This window comes from Phyllostomus discolor, chromosome 1 (genome assembly GCF_004126475.2).
Source record: "Phyllostomus discolor isolate MPI-MPIP mPhyDis1 chromosome 1, mPhyDis1.pri.v3, whole genome shotgun sequence".
NCBI lineage: Eukaryota > Metazoa > Chordata > Mammalia > Chiroptera > Phyllostomidae > Phyllostomus > Phyllostomus discolor.
Window position 1 is genome coordinate 53600306 of NC_040903.2, and position 19941 is coordinate 53620246.

The window sequence follows — 19941 nt, forward strand, 5'->3', positions numbered from 1 at the left end:
TGAATTCATAATTCATAAAATTACAAAATGTAGTTTCTGTGTCCAAGAATGATTTTATTGATTTTGCATCACTTTTGCTAAGTACATTTTCAAAGTAGAGGATTGTGTAATTAGTGAATAAAATCATTAGATATTAGGAAATGAACTTAAAATTTTCAGTTTTTTCCTTTCGTATTTTATTTTTTCTAAAAGAAAAAGATGATTAGTTTTTTTCCTTCTATTGCTAGAGAAACATGGAAGGAATTGTTACTTCATTCCTATTTAAAAGATGTTATAATATCATACTCTGGATTCAGATACCTGTTTAGAGTTTTGGGATTGTAGGAGAATTCTGAAAGTTTGTCTTTCAAATTCACAATGTGACTGCTGACATCCTAGGAAATTATTTTATTGTTTCACTGGCCAAAGAAAAGGGAAAAGGCACTCTGTATGACTCTCCTAAATACTAACAACATCTCTCAGTATGTATAACAAATTGTATTCTGATATCACCCATGGTGCTGAAACAAAAAGATTTCTAGTTTACATAAATTCTTGAATTTCATCTTTTGAGATGTTGCAATGAATATACATGTCTCATGAAATCAAAACTGTCTTAATTTTACAGACAGACAGTAGCATGAATCAGAGAGGGTCTGGTGCAGCCACTGCTGTGAATGTAAGCCTATGTAAGTCTCTTAATCTAATATCAGACCAATTCTGCCAGGGATAAAACTAGGAATGTTTGACTTCAACAGTCTAACTGGTGAAAGATAATTTCTTAAAAAAAATGGAAATCCTCCATTTTTTTTATGTATTTTACCAGGAGATATTTATAAATACTAACACATTTCCTAGTCATGCTCTACAAGAAGCCACTGCTTTAAAATATTTATGGAATGGTAGATTGTTTAAATTAAGGAACTAATGTAAGCAACAGTTTGTCATATTGATAGACATATTGACAGACATATTAACAGAGGATTTTAACAACAACGTCTTTTCATCACAAATGTAGTATGTCCAAAAGCAAAGTTCTCGATCTCTTCTGCCAACATAAATCTGTTTCTTTGGTGTTGTCTGCTCAGTAAATGGCTCCCTTCTCTCCCCCAAAATGTTTGCTCATTCCAAAGGCTCGAGAGTCACTCTTGACTCCTTTATTTCTCTCTTGTCTAACATCCAATCACTAGCAATTTTTTTTTTTTTTTTGGTTCTATCATCCCCAGTTATCCCAATCCAGCCACTTCTTACCACCTTGATCTTCTAACACCCTGACCCAAAGGGCCCTTATTTCTAACCTGATCTGCACAGTAGCTTCCTTGGCCACATCCCAAGTAGAGGAGCAGGGTGGTTTTGATGGCTAGCTAATCTCTCCATCTAGGCTCCACTCTGGGGAGATGGATTATTTAATGATTTATCTCTTCTTGGTACCTAACATACAGGAGAGTTAAACTACTTCAGCTCACAAAAGCAAAAACCAGTCCAGGGAGCTCTTTACACCATATTATGTGTTTGTTTGTTTTTTAAATAGCAACACAAACTACAACCTCACTTAAAAATTTCAAACTACACAGAATTAAAATGGAGAAATTTCCCAATTCTATGTTACCCATTTACTTTTCACAGGCAACTACTACCTGCAGTTTGAGTGAATCTTTTTAGACATTTTCTATGTATCTCTCTCTCTCTCTCTCTCTCTCTCTCTCACACACACACACACACACACACACACACACACGGATTTCCTCCATTCTATGATGCCATCAAATGTAATTAACATGCTACCATTCCTCCATCCTCTTTCATGGATCCTTGTCCTAAGTGTAGGCACAAGGAATCCCATATTTCTCCTCAGCAAGACTGAGACAAGGAGGCAAGTGTTTCCTGAACAATACTGGCATTCTGAGGGATAAGTGGCAGGAATTACATCATAAAACAGGCAAGAAATGAAACTAAAACTGGATATTGCACATTACCTCCCTGGAGTTAGATGACCAAGGTTCAAACCTTTGCTCTTCTACTCATTAATGCTATGACCTTGAGAATATTACCTAGGTCTCTTAATATCTCATTTGTAAAAAAGGGATAATAGTACCTACTTTCTGAAGTTGGTCACATATTGTATTACACACATGTAAAAAGCTTAGCATCACACTGGGCAAAAGTGAGTGTTCAGCATACATGAAGTTTTAGTATTACTTTTTGGAAAAGTCTATAAGTTATACCCTAAGGCAGGAATCATCAAACATTTTCAGTAAAGGGCCACAGAATGAATATTTTTCACTTTGGGAGCCATTTGGTCTCCGTCAGAACTATTCAACTCCATCATGGGGGGAGCAGCCACAGACAATATGCAAACCAACAGGCACAGCGTGATTCACTGAAACGGTATTTGTGGACACTGAAACTTAAATTCCATATAATTTTCATGTGTTATGAAATATCACTTTTAAAATGTATTTATCAACCATTTAATGTTAAAAAAAACATTCTTAACTCCTGGGTCATACAATACTAGGTGGTGGGCTGAATTTGGTCTATGGGCTGTGGATTGCCAACAACCTCTCCGCCCACCATCACCACAGGGTGTCCCTTTCTGGCTGTTTCTCATCTTGACTCTGCCATGCTACTGACAATCACGCTTGTCACTGACTATCAAAGCTTCTCTTCATCCTCTCTTGTTAAGGTCCCCAACTTCCTGCCTTTGCCCAGCTTTCCTCCACAGGAAAAAGCCAAAACTCAGTAATGGCCTTTCCTCTTCCTTATGACAGAACTAAACATGTTCCCTCTTTGTCTCAGTCACTATGCTCCAGCTTGAGCTCTGGCCTCGCCTTTATAAACTGAAGTAACCACAGAAAATGGCCACATACTGTGTAGGACCAAGCCTACCCTGTGTTTGGGAAATACACATACATAAATGTGATATTAATTGCTTCACAGTAGCCAATTGTTTGAGTCTACCAAGTTGTTTAACTTGTTCCTTATTTAACCAGTGTTTATATTATATTGCTTCCTGGTTCCAGGTTTTCACTATTACAAAGAATGTTGCATTTTCTCATGTGATCCTCAAACAACTCTATGAGATGACAACAATGTAATCCCATTTTACAGATGAAGATATACAGAGAGGCACAGGCAAAGAAAGTAACTTGCCTAATCTAATGCATGTAGTAAGTGGAAGAGTCAGAATTCTAATCTAGAGCCTACATTATTTCCTTCTGTGGTTTTCCTGCCAAAAAGGGGGAATATGTTAATATTTATGAAATATATTACATAAGATATTGGAGGGGGGTTGCAGAGTATTCATAACAGAAGATTCAGTAGCATTTGTAATACGCTATTTCCTCAGCTTAGGATGTGGATCCACAGGTGTTTATTTCTGTGCTTCTTAACATTAGTGTTGCATGTGAACTTTCATATGTATTATCTATTGTACAATTAAAGCTATTTTAAAAATCATGGCACTGGCATAAAAATGTGCAAGTAAAATCTAAGGACATGTTCTTTAGATTGCTTTAAATTTTTGGACCCATTTCCACATGGCTAGGGAGAGGAGGCATTGGAATGATGATTAGGAACATAAGGAGAGCACATAACAAGTTTGGTTCCGTAATGGCTTCCAAGGCAATTGTTCGTCTGGCACCCTTATTCTAGGAACTGGTCTTTTCCCAAAATTCCTAGTTATAGTGGAAGGCACTATGACCCCACTTCCTGGATACAGATGATTGGAACAAGAGTGGTCACTGGAACCAACATATTGTGACTGTGTTAGTTCATTTCCTAGCCTCAGCCAATTGGTCTATAAGTAGCACATGACTCAGGCTAAGCCAATTAGTACCCTTTTCCTAGAGTTGTAGAATAGGAATTGGAAGACTATTTTTAAATTATTTTTTTAAATTACAGTTTACATTCAATTGGGATACTATTAAGATTCCAACTCAAATCTGCCAGTAGACTCTTGAAGAATTTATGTGCATTCAAAGAGAAAGCCAAGGCAAACAGAAAACAGCTAAATCATTAGGAGTCTTGATGGCCTTTAAGCCTTAATCCAAGATGTTCCTGGGGCTCAGCTACACCCCACACCTTCCAGAAACTAAATTGTTTTGTAAGAATTCACATTGTATTTAATACATTACTTTTTAAAAGTACTTTTTTTAAAAAGTGCCTTTCATGTTAACTGAGGCAGTTTTAATTTTTTTTAAGTCGATCCATCAGCAGGTAGTGCTGTAAAAATTATAAGACAGCTATAAGTTAATAAGGATAATGAGGGCTGTTTCTGTGATGGCCCCTGAGAGTTTAATAACTTACAGACTCAGGACAAGTATTTCTACTGAACTGCCAGAAGACAGTACGGTTAGGAAACCAAGAAACATTCTATTAGTCATCATATACAAACAGACAAAAGTAAAGTCTCCACACCTGCAGAACTTTCTTTGCTAAAAAAAAAAATTAAAAGGAGGAAAATATTGAAAGGCTGAGGAGGAATAATGGATCCCAATCAACAGGAATAAGCCATTTAAAATATTTTTGTTACTTCCTCATGTCAGGGTGGGCGGGGTAGGACACAATAGTGGCTGACCCACAACCTGGAAAAGAGGCTGATGTCAAACCAGGGAGCCCAAACGGCGGGCTTTGCCCATACGAATATCCACAGGGCAACCTGAGCCCGAGGAGAACCACCAATGTTATATTGCCACTTTGTTCAAAGGGGACCAATCCCCAGCTCCCACGAAGGGAGCCAACCAAAATAAAACCCCGCCATATTCCCTGCTTGGGCGAGACTTCTTCGGCCCACGATGCGGACCCGGGAACCTCGCCCGGGTGCACAAACACCAATAAAGCTCTATACTGCCTAGGTTTGTGGCTGATTAGCATTTATTCCTTGGCGGAGCCTAAGAAAACCTTTCACCTCAGTGTTGTGTAAAATAAAGTAAGTAAACAAGGTAACTGCCTAGCTCCTTCCTAGCTCAAGAACGCTTTAGCTCTGGTCTTAAAAACATCAATTGTAATTCATAAATTTGTTAAAGTCCTTAACATATGACAAAGATTATTTCATATTAAATATAACTGTCAAAAATGGAGGTCTTAGTTCACTTCATTCCAATGATAAAAATCAGACCAGGAGCCTGAGAATATTCTTTATTAGTTAGTTAACAAAGTTATGTTGGTGACAAACTGTTACCAGCTCTCAGAGGTGATTTGTGAAGCATGCTCTTCAGATACTGAAAATATATAGAAATGTTGCATAAAGATTTAAGAAAGCAAAATCAAATTTCTATCATGTTTCGATATAGCTTTTAATTTAAAATTGCTACTCAGCTCAAGGTTCAATTCATATTTATTTTCACTTTAAGGTCTAGCTTCCATTTAACACCAATGGTTCACTTTATCATAAATATTTTCTTTCCTGTGACTTAGTACAATATGTATATGTAATTAGAGGAATGATTACAAAACATTTTTGACAAGTATGGAAAATAGTAGTTAATGTCTTCCATCTGCTACATGGTATATCACCAAGACTCCATTGATCCTGCAGAATAAGGAAACACCTATACAAGAACATGACAGAAATATAAATGATGAATTAATTTTGATCATTATGTATTTTTATAAATGCTATCATATGTTGTTTATCCATTATCGAAATTAGAAACTGAATATTGTCATTTCCAGAGCTTTACTCTGGAATGTTTTAAAAATTGTACATATTTTATTTGTTTGAAATGTAGTGTCATTTATTTCTAAATATCTAATTTCTAAAATTAAAGGAATAGTTCTGAAGACTCTTCCTTATAACAGCTTCAGCAGAGATGAGCCTTTTGTTTGGTTGGTAGACTTAAATTCTCCAAAGAGCCAAAACCAAGGATTATATCTACTGACCTCAAATTCAGACTACAAATTGTGGAAAGGCAATGCAGAATGCTTCGCTATTCAATCTTCAGGCCTGGGAAACATTGCAGATTGTCCATGTTCTAGGAAGTTGCCATGTCATGTTGGGACCCATCTGTCCCCATCCGACCCCCATCCCACTCCATCCCATCCCACCTCTTCTTTACCAGGGATGGTGCTGGAGGAAGAAAGCTGAGTCAGGATGACACAGAGAAGCTGAAGAAACTCTTTTTAGATGAGTCTAATTCACCAAACTGGCACAAAAATAGAGATCAGAGAGGCTTCCCATAACCAAAATAATTGTTCTAAATATTATAAATCGACATGTTACTTTGTCATTTATTGAGCACTTATGGGGTTCTTACAAAGTGCCAGCACTGTCCTAAACTGCTTAGAGGTAGGCGCTCATCCCACTCAACTTGCCCAGTGTCAGCCATCTAACATGTTGTTGAGCTGGGACATAAACACATAAACACAGGCTCCTGATTACAGAGCCTATGGCCCTAACCAGTGCACACTCCCACCTCTAATGACCAAATGCAGGGTGCTAGGTTTATGGATACAGACATAACTTTTTGTCTTCTTGTTCTAGTGATGTAACTAAGTAGCTTTTCTGGACCGATATTCTTGTAGTGTTCTATTAAAATTTATAGACCCTGGTATATCACAGTTAGTATTGGCACATGCAAATTCCACACAAAGAAAATTTAAAGAAAAAAATAAGACTTAAATCACATAGATCTTCAACTTGCAGTACAGACAGAAAAAGTATCAAAGTATCTGCTCTGTTCTCCTCCCTGCCACAACAAACCACTAAGTCTAGGTCTAGGGTGAACTCCAGGGGTCCCATGAACTCCTAAAAACAGGGAAAACCTTGAATATATGCACATATATGCATTCAGTCTGAGAAAGTTCTCATGGCTTTTCTCTGATATTTCCATCCCAAAACATGAAGGAAGAATGTTAATCCATGAAAGAAAACCTGGCCTGCTTGTTCTATTCCTCATGGTAAAGTAATAAATTCGTATTATGATTTATTCAAAAGCAAAGTTAGAGAAAAATTAAAAGTATTTGTACCAAGGCTTAAGAGCACATGATACAACTATGTCAAAAGAAAAAGCAACATTAAATTGACACAAAGTTAAATGTTTCATCAGTAATATACGTGCTGGGTGGAGTCTCTGAGAAATTTCGCCTTCTCTCATTTTGAAGGGAAAACAAATGATTCCTTTCTGTTTGAAATCCCTCCTTACAAGAGTCACAGCACTGAGTGAACACCTTGTAAATTATCCTTGCTAAGCTTCTGCGTTTGAGTTCAAATGCATTGTTACAACAGGATTTAAACATTTCAATCATACATCGATAATGTGGTACAATCACTCGGAATCTTTGATTAAACAGTACTTAGTGTGTACTTGATTGCTGAAGAATAGCAAATTTTCAGAGATTCAACTAATTGAATATAATTGAATCAGGCACAACCAGATTATCTAGGATAGTCTCCCTTCCTCAAAGTCAACTGGTTATGGACTTTAATCATATTACGAAAATGCCTTCCCATCACCTAACTGAATACCTGGGGACCATAGTCTAGTCCAGTTGACACATAAAACTGACTATCATGATCACATGGATATGAATGTATACACACATTAGTATTATGACCCAGATGCACTGTTGCACTGTGTGTGTGTGTAAACAGATAGAGTTCAGGATTGATGCACACTAAGTCACTTTTCTCCTTGCTTCCTTTTAGTATTTTTCCCCTTCCCCGTGTTTCTCCTCTTCCTGTGCTTCTCCTTTCAGTAGAATTAACTAGAAGAAATTCTTGTCTCCTAAGGGCTCAGGAAATACATGAATATCCACCTAAGAAACTTCATTACCTCAAAGCTTACCTAATCACATGTGAAGTAGTTTCATCGAACTGCCCAACTTCTCAACTTAAAAGTCTATTGAGATTTTCTTTAACAACTTTGACAGGCTCTTGTTTTCTCAAGAGAACATCTCCTAGGGCACCTGGATTTTGGCTCCCTCTGGGATCATTACTCCAGTTTCCTCTGTTAGATTCTTTTTTAGATTCTCTCTGTGCCCTATTCATTATTAAAATGGTTTCCTCTTTTAAAGTCTTATCTCAACAAGCTGTCAGTCTGTTTTGTTTTGTTTTGTTTTGTTTTTTCCTTTTTGTACATTGAATATGACCTTTGAGATCTTATTTTAACTTTTCTGTCTGACATGATTCCCCCAAATTCCAAAATTTCTATTAAGGAAATCTCTATTTTTCTTTCATTAAGCAGTCTTCAGTTTGTCTTCTGCTGTTCCCTAAGCCAGTTTTTTGGGCATCACTACACTACAGGAGATGAGAAATTCACTTTATTGAATACAAAGAAATTTAATAAAGATGAAGGATAAAGTAACTAGTACTTCAAAGAGCTTTACTATCAGCATGGTGAACTTGACCACAAGTCAACAGAAACCTGCACTCTCTTGCTTTAGGTAAGCAAAATCTGAAATGCACAGAATTTATCAACCTTCTACTGTGTCACTGTTGCTAATGTGACGATGGACCAAGTAAATCATCTGGCCAAACCCAAAGTCAAAGTTGAAGGATACAATGAAAAGTCAGAAATTCTGATTTATTGGAGGCCTTCAATATCAAAGTCTACCACCTCATCGTAGTATTTACATGTATTTTAACAATATGTCTTCCCTCCCCCAACACTGTTTAAGGTCAGTTCTTGCTGCTGTCACTTTTATGTTTCTTTCTTAATTGTTCATGTTTCAGTTTTAGAGCCTGTTTTCCATGACTGATGCAATATATTAAATCTTTAGATTTTAACCTAGAAAAAGGAAACTGAGTGATTTCATAATGCTCTGTGAAATTATTATACAAGTTAGGAGGAACTGCTGTACTGTTTTAATTCCTAACCAGGAAGAAAGAGGAAAAAACTTAAGGTGGGGCAGATGAGAAGATGAAAAATAAGACTTCATGTCTCAGTTAGAACACTGAGTTAGGCATCTAAACAGACCCTAAAGCAGTGGTCCCCAACCTTTTTGGCACCGGGGACCAGTTTTCCCACAGCGTCGGGGGGGAGACAGGAGGCAGAACTCCAGTGGTAATGGTAGAGAATCTTTGCTTGCTCACCCACCACTCCCCTCCTTTTATACAGCCTGGTTCTGGTACAGCCATGAACTGGTACTGGTTGGTGGCCTGCGGGTTGGGGGACACCTGCCCTAATGGATCTACAGAATATATTGTAGTCATTATGTCTGCTATATTTTAATTGTATTATTTCTGGAGCTATAGAAAGGCAAACAGGGTGGTAAAAATGGCAACATATATAAACACAGTTTGCTTCCTCACACAATCACATCAGAATTACAACTAAACTATAGAACAACCATCATTCAGAACCATCAGAAATTGAGCCAAATGGTAGTCCTACAACAACTAAATTAAAGAAGAAACCACACTGAGACTGGTAGGATGGATGAAGACATAGAATGAGCTGGTCCCACACCCTCATGTGGTGGATAAAAATCAGGAGGAATATCTCAAGAGCAAGGGGTCCCAGCCATATACCAGGCCCTCCTGCCCAGGGTTCCAGTGACAAAAAGATAAGTCTCCATAATTTCAGGCTGTAAAAACCAGCAGGGATTGAAGCTGTGAAAGACAGAAACTTCTGGAATCCTGGCAGTTCCTCTTAAAGGGCCCCCACACAGACTTACAGGGACTCACTCTGTCTGAGCTCCAGCAGAGGAGCAGCGAATTGAAAGACATCAGAGGCATAGAGGGAGGAAGTGAATTGTCCAGCATCAGGGCAAAAGCTGGGGGGCAGCTTTCTCACAGACAAAAGAGCTGGCCGAGGGCATTATTCCTCTGATAAGCCCTGCACCCACAGAACCAGCGGGCAGGCACCATATCTGATTCCATCAACCTGGCTCACACTATTTGCCCCACCCAGGTGATTCCCTGAGGCCCTGCCCCACCCAACTTTCAAACCCACTCAAGCTGTTTCCAGTGGCTTTTCCATATAAATGGTGTTTCTTGGCCCATGCTTTATATTTTCCTAAATTCTCTCAAACAAGCAGCATCTGGCTTCAGTGAGCCCCATACCTCTCGTTAAGTTGCCCTAGGCCCATTACTAGCAGCAGCCAGCCTTGATTCACAGCTTGGCTCTCCTCTCTACCTCCAAGACCAACACAAGTAGCAGCCATCTACAGATGGCTTTGTAGTTAATGCGGTATGACCCCAGAAAGAATACAGGTGGTGGCTGACCCTGGACGTGCCAACTGCAATCAAGTCTCAACTACAAGAGGAAGGTGTACACAGCCCACACTGTGGGTGCACCTTGAATACCCAGCTTGGGTAATAGGGGAGGCTGTGCCACTGGATCATACAGGACAACAATTACATTAAGCCACTCTACCAAGCCTGGGAGTCATAGTAGCTCTACCTAATACATAAAAACCACAGGTAGGGAACCAAAATAAGGAGACAAAGAAATGTGGCAGATACTGGCCAACAGTATCCATCTCTCCTGAGGATGCTTGTCAAAACACGAGAAAAACATACACGGAGACAACCAGGTCCTATGGGGAAATAGGGACAGAAGGGCCACTCTCTCTAGTGAAGAGTGCCATGGCCACCCTCTCTAGTGGAGAGTGCCTCATCCCAATTCCCAAGCAGATTTTTATTGAGAATACAGACTTAGTTTGTGGATTCCCAGTCTGGCAGAAAAGATCAAAAGGAGTAGGTAACTTACAAAGGTGCAGACAGAACCTCTGCTGTGATTCTGGGCAGAGACTGGAGTTTTAACATTTGAAAGGTCTAACAGGGCTCAAAGGGCAGTTTTGGTTTCCTGTCTGTGCCTTCAAATTCTAATGTAATAATATCCTCCAGCAAACAGATCTCACAGGATATTCTATGTCCCAGGCCTGATTACCCTGGGAGTCCGCTGTTTCTGGTCTGGGCTGCACCCCCCTGCTATTTCCACAGGCCTGGGTCAACAGAGACAAAGACAGCCAGGAGACTTGGATTACTCACTTCTAAGAACAAGGACTCAGGCTTTGACAAAGCCAAGGGGGCAGGGGTTGATGTCCATCACCCCTTCATTTCCACAGCCCCGAGTCTCTTCCCTTAGGGCATTCCCACATGATCGCATTAGATGCATTCTTTTTCCTAGAGAATTGTTGCCGGTCAGTGACTGCCGATCATGCAAAGGGAGCCAGGCATTAGAACAGGCAGCGTTCATGCCAGGGAAACAAGTTTTGTCTCCTTAGTCGCTCCTGGTCCGGAGGTCTTTCACTTAGCCTAAGTCACGGGGGATTACAGCTTCCTGAGACCAGGCAGGGCAGTCCCCAACAAAGAAATATGGTCTAAATGAAAGAGCAGAACAAAATTCCAGAAAAAAAAATAAACAAAATGGAGAAAAGCCATCTATGAGATGCAGAGTTCAAAACACTGGTTATAAGGATGCTCAAGGAACTTAGTGAGGACCTCAACACTATAAAAAATATCCAGTCAGAAATGAAGGGTACACTAATTGAAATAAAGAACAATTTACAGTGAATCAACAGTAGAACAGATGAAACCAAGAATCAAAGCTGCAATCTACAACATAAGGAAGCAGAAAACAACCAATCAGAACAGCAAGAAGAAAAAAAGAATAAAAAAAAAATGAGGGATCCAGCTGGTATGGCTTAGTGGATTGAATGCCAGCCCGTGAACCACAGGCTCACTGGTTCAATTCCCAATCAGAGCACATACCTGGGTTGTGGACCAGGTCCCCAGGAGTGAGTGCATGAGAGGAAACCACACATTGATGTTTCTCTCCCTCTCTTTCCCCCTCCCCTCCCCTCTCTAAAAATGAATAAAATCTTTTTTAAAAATATGAAGATAGTGTCATTTAAAAATGATGATAGAATCACTAGGACAACTTCAAACACACCAACATTTGCTCATAGAGGTACCAAAAAGAGAAGAGAAAGAGCAAGAAATTGGAAACTTATTTGAAGAAATAATGACAGAAAATTTCCCTAACTTGGTGAAGGAAATAGACATACAAGCCCAGGAGGCACAGAGAGACCAAACAAGATGAACCCAATGAGGCCCACTCCAAGACACATTATAATTAAAATGCCAAGGCTCATTATAATTAACTGTGTAAGTTAAATACAGAGAGAGAATCATAAAAGCAGCAAGAACAAAGCAGTTAGTCACCTGCAAGGGAGCCCCCATAAGACTGTCAGCTGATTTCTCAAAAGAAATTTCACAGGCTAGAAGGGACTAGCAAGAAGTATATAAGTGTTTAAAAGCAAAGACCTACAACCAAAATTACTCTACCCAGCAAAGCTATCATTTAGAATGTAAGGACAGATAAAGAAAGCCTCAGAGAAGAAACTACTAAAGGAATTCATCATCACCAAACCAGTATTATATGAAATGTTAAAGGGTATTCTTGAAGTGGAAGAAGAACAACAAAAATATGAACAATAAAAAGGCAATAAATATATATTTATAACAATGGAGTCCAAAAGACAAAATAAACAAACAAACAACAGAAACAGAATCAGAGATAGAACATTTTGATGGTTGCCAGTGGGGAGGGTGGTTGCAGGGATGGGTGAAAAAAGTCAAGAAGTACAAATTGGTAGTTACAGAATAGTCATGGGGGTGTAAAGCACAGTAGGGAGACTACAGTAGCCAAAGAACAAATATGCAGGATGCTTGGGCATGGAGAACAGTGTGGGGATTGCCAGAGGGAGTATGTGCAGCTGGGTAGAGGGGGACAAAAGGGGGAAACTTGGGGAAACTGCAATAGCATAAACAATAAAATATAATTTAAAAAAAGAAAGGCATGCAGGACCACCTCAGTAGTGAGAATAATCGAATATATAGTTCAATAGAAACTTCCTTATTTTTGCCACCAATGTCTCTAGTCTCTTTGCCACCTATGTCTCTCCCCTTTCAACTAACATGAGAGTGTCCTCTGAGTAATGAATTCCAGGATGAATGAGACACGGTTTTTGTCTCTGAAGAGCTCATGGTCAGATGTAGGAAACAGATAATCATATTATTAAAATACAATTATAACAGAGACACATTGTAAATAATAGTGGGTAACTTCCCTTTATTTATACCAAATTCAGTTTAGCTAGTCTGAGAGAAAGGACTTAGGAAAAGAGGGAGGGGAGAAGAGAAGAAAAAGGCAGCTTGAGAAAGAGTAGTAATAAAGAGGAAGTGGAATCTACATAGTGACAGTGACAGGAGATAATGTAAAGGTAGGTGATTGAGAACCAAATAGTGGTTTGCCTGCTTAATTTTGTCTAGATTGAATGTGGGTAAGAAGTAGATTACATACAATTTTAAGTTCTAAACTATATTATTGAATTCCCAATACCTTTCACCTTCTCATACAGAATGCATTTTCTAAAAGACAGAGGATCCTATCCTGAAAAAGTAGACACCATTCTTATTTTAAAAGCCAGAAAGATAGTCTTAGTTGAAAGGAAGAACCTTACTTAATCAGAAACCATGTTACTTCTAGGCCATGTTATAGCTGCACTTGGGTTTCAAAACCAATATGAAAGGATTTCACAACTCAAAAATAGCAGATGAACTCATAGAATATTTTGCCTGATTTTATTTTTTAGGCATTTTAAGGAGAGCAAATTCCTTTTATAGAATGATACAGAAAAATTGGCAGAGAGTACATAATGACAATCTTTTCTGACTGACATTGTAGACTCACACAAACGTGAGTAATTTAGAACTGGATTAATAAAATAAAATAACCTAGAATCAATCCTCTCAATGGAGGAGACAAGATAAAGTTGAATCCTGAAGCTCACATGTTTTTCTATAGAATTTAGTACTGTGCACTTACAGATTGGTGAGCAATTGTAGGCATTCAGTGGTTGTGTTTTGAGATGAAAAATATGCTGATGTTGTGCTGAAAAAGCACCATAAAGATGGTCAGTCAGAGGCCCTCTGTTTGGATTTGCTCCCTTAGAGAGCATTTGTGAACACCCTCACTGACACTTCATCTTAAGTACCCAGAAGACCAGCTGAGCCTTTCTCTCATTATGCAAATGTGGTTCAACAAATGAAATTCCCAAATCACTTACCCATCTACAGATTTTAAACTTGATACAGATGCCACTATGTGTACAGATGAAGAACTCAAGAGGTAGCTATAACTAGGACTTGCTACAGACAAATAAAGGAGGAAAGGAATCCTCAGTCCAATTTACTGTAACTTTTAAAATGGAAAACTGGTGCCATCTTGTGGTTATTTTAGTAAGATCACTGTTTAAACAAGGACTTTTCTGGAAGGCCAATATGCAAAAAATCACCTATATCTTTCTCCATTAAAACACTGTTAAAGATATTTTCCCTAAACTCTTTGATTCAGTGCTCTTACAATTTGGAGATTCCATAAAATGTTCTATCTACCCACATAAAAAATGCAATTACTATTTATTGCTAAGTGACTGCTAACCATGAAAAAAGTGCCAAGCAATGTTCAAAATTCTAGGAACTGCACACAACCTGCCTTTCAAGAGCCCAGTTATGTGTATCTTAAAAGTTAGGTTAGGTTTTTCATTCAAATGGTGACATGAATACAGGGGTCACTCCACCCTGGAAACTGGAATAGACCGGAGAAATACAACAAAAAAGGAGACAAGCTTACAAAACGATTAGAGATCAGAGAAAGCACCCTCCATCCCTGAAACAGAACTTCATATGGGAGAATTTCTTTGAGGTAGAGTGTAGAGGAAACCAGTTTGCAAAACGACTCCATGCACTGCTCATAATTAATTGCTAAGAAAAATGGTCCAGGCAAGCCTCCTAAACATAGATATGTGAATTTGTTTTATCCATCGACTCCCAATATTATTAAGAGAATTTATATATATGCATATACATTCAAAAGTATGCTCTTGGCAATAAAAATTACCAATATGAATATGGTAATTTACATACAAACACAAAATACATTAAGATTAAATGGAAATACTGTTAACTCTAAGTTGAGAAAGAAATCAGGGGTTGAAGGGTAAAAGGAAAAGCAAGAAGAAACTTCCCTAAATTCAGTTTAGAAAGTCCAGAGTTGAAATATTACTAAATACACATCCAATCATATTTAAAATTGAATAAAAATTTTCAATAAATATTTATTGGGCATAATTATGTCTAAGCTTTATTCTAATTGAATAATTATAAACATAAAAAGCATGTAACTATAATGACAAAAAGGAAATGTTGGTCTATTATGACAAAATCTAGACTCATAGAAGAATTAGTTAATTTAATTATACACATAAACCATAGCAAGCAGCAAAATGGGGGTGGAGGGACTTGTGACCCAAAACACAGAAAAAAGTGATCATTCCTTTAACATATGAATGGTTCCTATAAATCAAGATGAAAACTCCAACCATCCAAAAGGACAACTGGCAAAATATATAGATGATATTTCACCCAAAGAAGAAATATGATGAAATAAATTAAAAATAAAGTTAAAATAGTCCTGGCTGGTGTTGCTCAGTGGATTGAGTACTGGCCTGCAAACCAAAGGGTCACTGGTTCGATTCCCAGTCAGGGCACATGCCTGGGTTGTGAACCAGGTCCTCAGTAGGGGGTGCACGAGAGGCAACCACACATTAATGTTTCTCCCCCTCTCTTTCTCCCTCCCTTCCCTCTCTAAAATTAAATAAATAAAATCTTTCAAAAATAAAAAATAAAATACTAAGGCACAAATCAAACACTTTGTGACATTCTGTGATAGGTTTAGCAAAATACAACTTCATACACTGTTTATAAGGGTGTTAATTGACTAAACTTTTATGGATATTAATGATCAATAGCTTTAGAAATTTAAAAGGGGGTATCCTTTGGCCCAGTAAAGCCTCTTACAAAAAGTTAACTTGCAGATATTGTTCTGGTGTTCTAAATAAAAGACATTTACTCACTTAGCATTGTTTATAACAAACAAAAAACTTATCAATGAGGTTATAGTTAATTAATCTTTTTCACCCATACATTGGAAAAGTGTAGAGTAATCCAAAAAGTAAGCTAAATCTACATGCACCTACATGTTGAGATCCCTTGACATATTAGGCGAAAAATGCAATTTGCATATACAAGTAATACAATATTTATGAAAAGGATATATTTGCACATATTTTGACATACCTGTAAGTTCGTAAAAAAGTTTGTCAGGATAAGCACCCACTTTTGAACACTTCCTTTAAGAAGAGGAATAAAAGGGATATTGAGGGTTGGGTTTTGGATAGTTACTAAATTTTTTATCCTAACTTCGTACAAGAAAAAGGTACATATTACATCTACAATTAATAAAAACAGTAATTAAATTAGGTGCAGCCAGGTTCGCAGCAGCCTCACCTGAGAACTGCGCGACTGCATGATCCCAGCAAGGTAAAAGCTGCTGCTCTGAACACATACATGCAGCATCTGTGCTCTGTGTGTGTGTGTGTGTGCCTGCGAACAAGCCCTCCCAATAACTTGAGGACTGTGGAGGGCAGGCACCGATTATTGGCATTTAAAGTGTTTCTTGTAATAACTGAACTCCAGGGAGGACAGGCCCACCACAGACACATGGGCAGCTGCTCAGGCTGCAGGTCACGGCGAAGCTCCAGCATCCAGACACGACCAGCCAGAGCTCAAGCACGCTTCCTTAGAACTTCTCCTGAGACTGAGGCAGACATAGGCGCTCTGCCCAGAAGAAGCAACTGTCCCATCTGCTGTGGTGTTTGAGAACGTGGCCTTTCCTTCCCAGAAACGAGCTTCAGTTCCTAAAAGGTCGCCCCCAATGAGGAGTCCAGCCCTATATAAATCCTCACATTGGGCTACTTTATTTCTTTTGTAGAGTGGTAGTATTTCCTTCTTTGTGGTAAAAGTTGCAAGATACAGCAATTTGTCCTTTAATCTGGAAGGGATGACCTGGTTCACTCCAACCCCTGGACAACCCAAATCTTTACCAAAGTGACAGGTCCATGAATCTCCATAAAGATTATCTCCTACCCTGTGGAACACATGCCTTACCAAGGTCTCCTGCCACTGGCACCTCATGCTCATCCTGTCCAGTCAGAAGGCACCATCAGTGCAATAGATCCGTGTCACGTTCTCCACCATGTCCAGGTGACCAGATCACTTCTGATTATATGATGACAACCAGTGGGTGAGTTAAATCAGCCTAGGGAAAAACTGTAACTGTATATTGCCTAGTTCATGTAATTGCAAACTGTTTTGGATCCTCTGTTCTTACTGGGATAGAAAATAGGCATTTGCTGAATCAGTGGCCGCATAACATGTACCTGAAACCGTATTAATCTTCTCCAGCAGAGATACCATGCTCAGCCTAGCAGCCGCAGTGGGGGCTGTTGGGATGAGCTTGGCACAGTCCACACTCATTCTCCTGAATTCATCTGGTGCTGTGGGGCCAGCCTCATAATTTAACTACAGATGTGAGACGAGCCGGCACAGCTAGATGCTCAAGGGGCACTAACCTCTGCATCTTCCGTAGAATGCTATGTGGTATTTGTTTTCTAATCTTGGCCCGGGGTTTAGGATTCATTTCAAAGACTTCCCTGTGACCTTCCCCATTATGGCAGTTATTACTCCACAGGCCAAGAATGCCAGGTGGGGCTTACCCAAACTGCTGAGTGTGTCAGTCCCTATTATACCGTTGAACACCAGGAAAGCAATACTGCGCGGATTTGCCATTTATTCCCTGGTCTCTCTAAGCCCCCACCCTAACAAGGGACTGTGATGAGGCTCTGGGTCCCAGGCACCTAATGTTGACTCAGGCCCTGTGTTCAGTAGCCCATGAAATAGCCGGGTATTCCCCTTTGCCCAGGGCATAGTCACCCAGGTAAATGGCCACAGCTGCTTTAGGGAGGAACCCAGAACATCATTTAGTGTAGTATGTACTTGTATGACGTAGTAGGGTCCTTCTATCCAGGGACCTGGCTAACTCTTCAGTTAACAGATTCTGAGTCTGAAAACTGGCTTTGGTCTAGGAACTGGGAAACAAGTCATAATTCCAATTGGAGCTACAATTTTCACCCCTATTCTCATCCACTCTGCCCATCTATTTTGTCTATAGGGACAATAAATTACACTTAACTTTCTCCACTACTCTACCTGTAGGTCAAGTACCCTACAATTTCTTTGATCTCATTATACCTGATATTATTAAACTTAAAATTTATGTCAATCTAATAGAGGAAAAATGGGGTCTTTTTTTGTTTTGTTTGCATTTCCTGATTATAGGCTGATTATGTTTTTATATGATTATTGGCTTCTTGTACTTCCTCCCCTGTGAATTGCACATACATATCCATTGCCCATTCTTAATTGGGTAGTACTCCTTTTTTTTGTTAATTCAGTAATAGTAATGAAAATTACATTAGTCAATACAATTATTAAAATAACTATAATTAAAATTATGTTGTTAATTATAACTATATTAATGTTATATTGGCTAACATTATGTCAATAATATATGGATGTAATATATTATGATGTAATTAATAATGTAATATATAACATATAAATAATCCAAATATTGCTATTGTGTGGATTATTTAATGATGATTACCTATATCATGATTATATTAATTAATATTCACAAAAATATATACCAATACTCCACTAATTTAATTATATTATCTTATTTCCCATAACTAGTAATAATTATTGACTTATTAATGAATACTTATTAATCAACATTTATTAATGTCATTACTAAAACTATTTAAATAGAATTGTAAATATAATTTATTTTAAATAGAATTACATGGATATATTGTTAATGTATTAATATTATGAATATGAATTGATTTTCTATTATATATATTGCTAAACTTCTTTTGGTAGAGGTCGATGTTTATTGATTTTATTTACCTATCATCTCAATATTTAAATTAACCCTTTATGATCTGGCTTCTAACTCTAGTACCCTACTGAAATGTCTCTCACCGAAGTCCTAAATGACCTTCGAAGGTGAAATCCAAAGGTTTGTTTTTCATTTTTCTCTGAAATATATGCAGTTTCTTGCACGTCCTGACTTTCCTCTAGGCTCCCAGAACAGGGCTCCCGGTTCTCCTCCTACAACTCAGACAGTTACTCATCCATCCCTTACTCATCTCGGCCTCCTCTGGCTCCCCCTAAACGTCTGCCTTCTTCCAGGTTCTTTGTTTCTGTCCTTTCTTGCTGTTCCTCACACTCTTTCTTGGAGATCTCAGCAACCTCGGGTTTCAAAAACCACGTCCACATTGTTGCAAACCAGATCTAGTTTTGCATCCCAGACACGTCCCTCAGCTGTAGTTTTTTTATATCTGACTCTCTCTGGACATCTCCACTTCAGCACCACACAGACATATCCAGCTCAGCACTGCAGGTCCAGAACGGAAATCTCACCCCTTCACAGCCAACCTTCGTGAGTTGCCGACTTTCACTGGCTTCACGTCTCACCTCTCAGTCATTCTTCAACCCACGCCACTCTGGCATCTGCCCCCAACATCCTGTATATATGCTCTTGGTAGAGTCACTAATGATCACCTTGTTACCAAATCCAGTGGGCCCTTCCAGCATTTTTCTTACTGGTTTCCCGCAGTGATTTTCCTCCTTCCTGCAGCCCTGCTTTCTTGCCTTTTTAATGCCATACTACTGCCCTGTCTTCCTGCCCTGGGTAACAGGTGGGATCCCTGCATTTCTCCCTGACCCATGCAGGAAGGGCAGTCATGGTAGGAAGGGTCAGCTGACAGCTCACTGAGCTCTTCCCCACCTCCTAAAATTGTAAACAAAAAGCAATAATAGCAGGTCCCTGAAGAAATGCAGGAATTGATGCCACCTTCACATTTTGAAAGATGAAGAAGTGTAATTTGTTCCGTCCCCATTGAATTTGGCTGTGGAGCCTTTGCCAGAGAGAGAGAGGTGTCTTGGAAGATGGCCATGGATTATCCTAGGCCCAGCCAGTCAGTGACTCTCATTAGAGCTGCTCTCCCGGTATGATGCCTTTACTTCAACAAGTCAGCATGGCC

General features: G+C 38.8%; 1 long non-coding RNA gene across 1 annotated transcript; it reads left to right on the top strand.

Moving 5' to 3' along the window:
* The first annotated feature begins 611 nt into the window (after positions 1 to 611).
* LOC118499612 lies at positions 612 to 6412 on the top strand. The gene is made up of 3 exons (XR_004902117.1): positions 612 to 672; positions 3717 to 3718; positions 5757 to 6412. It is a non-coding gene; the product is annotated as an uncharacterized LOC118499612 (long non-coding RNA).
* Positions 6413 to 19941: the final 13529 nt, after the last annotated feature.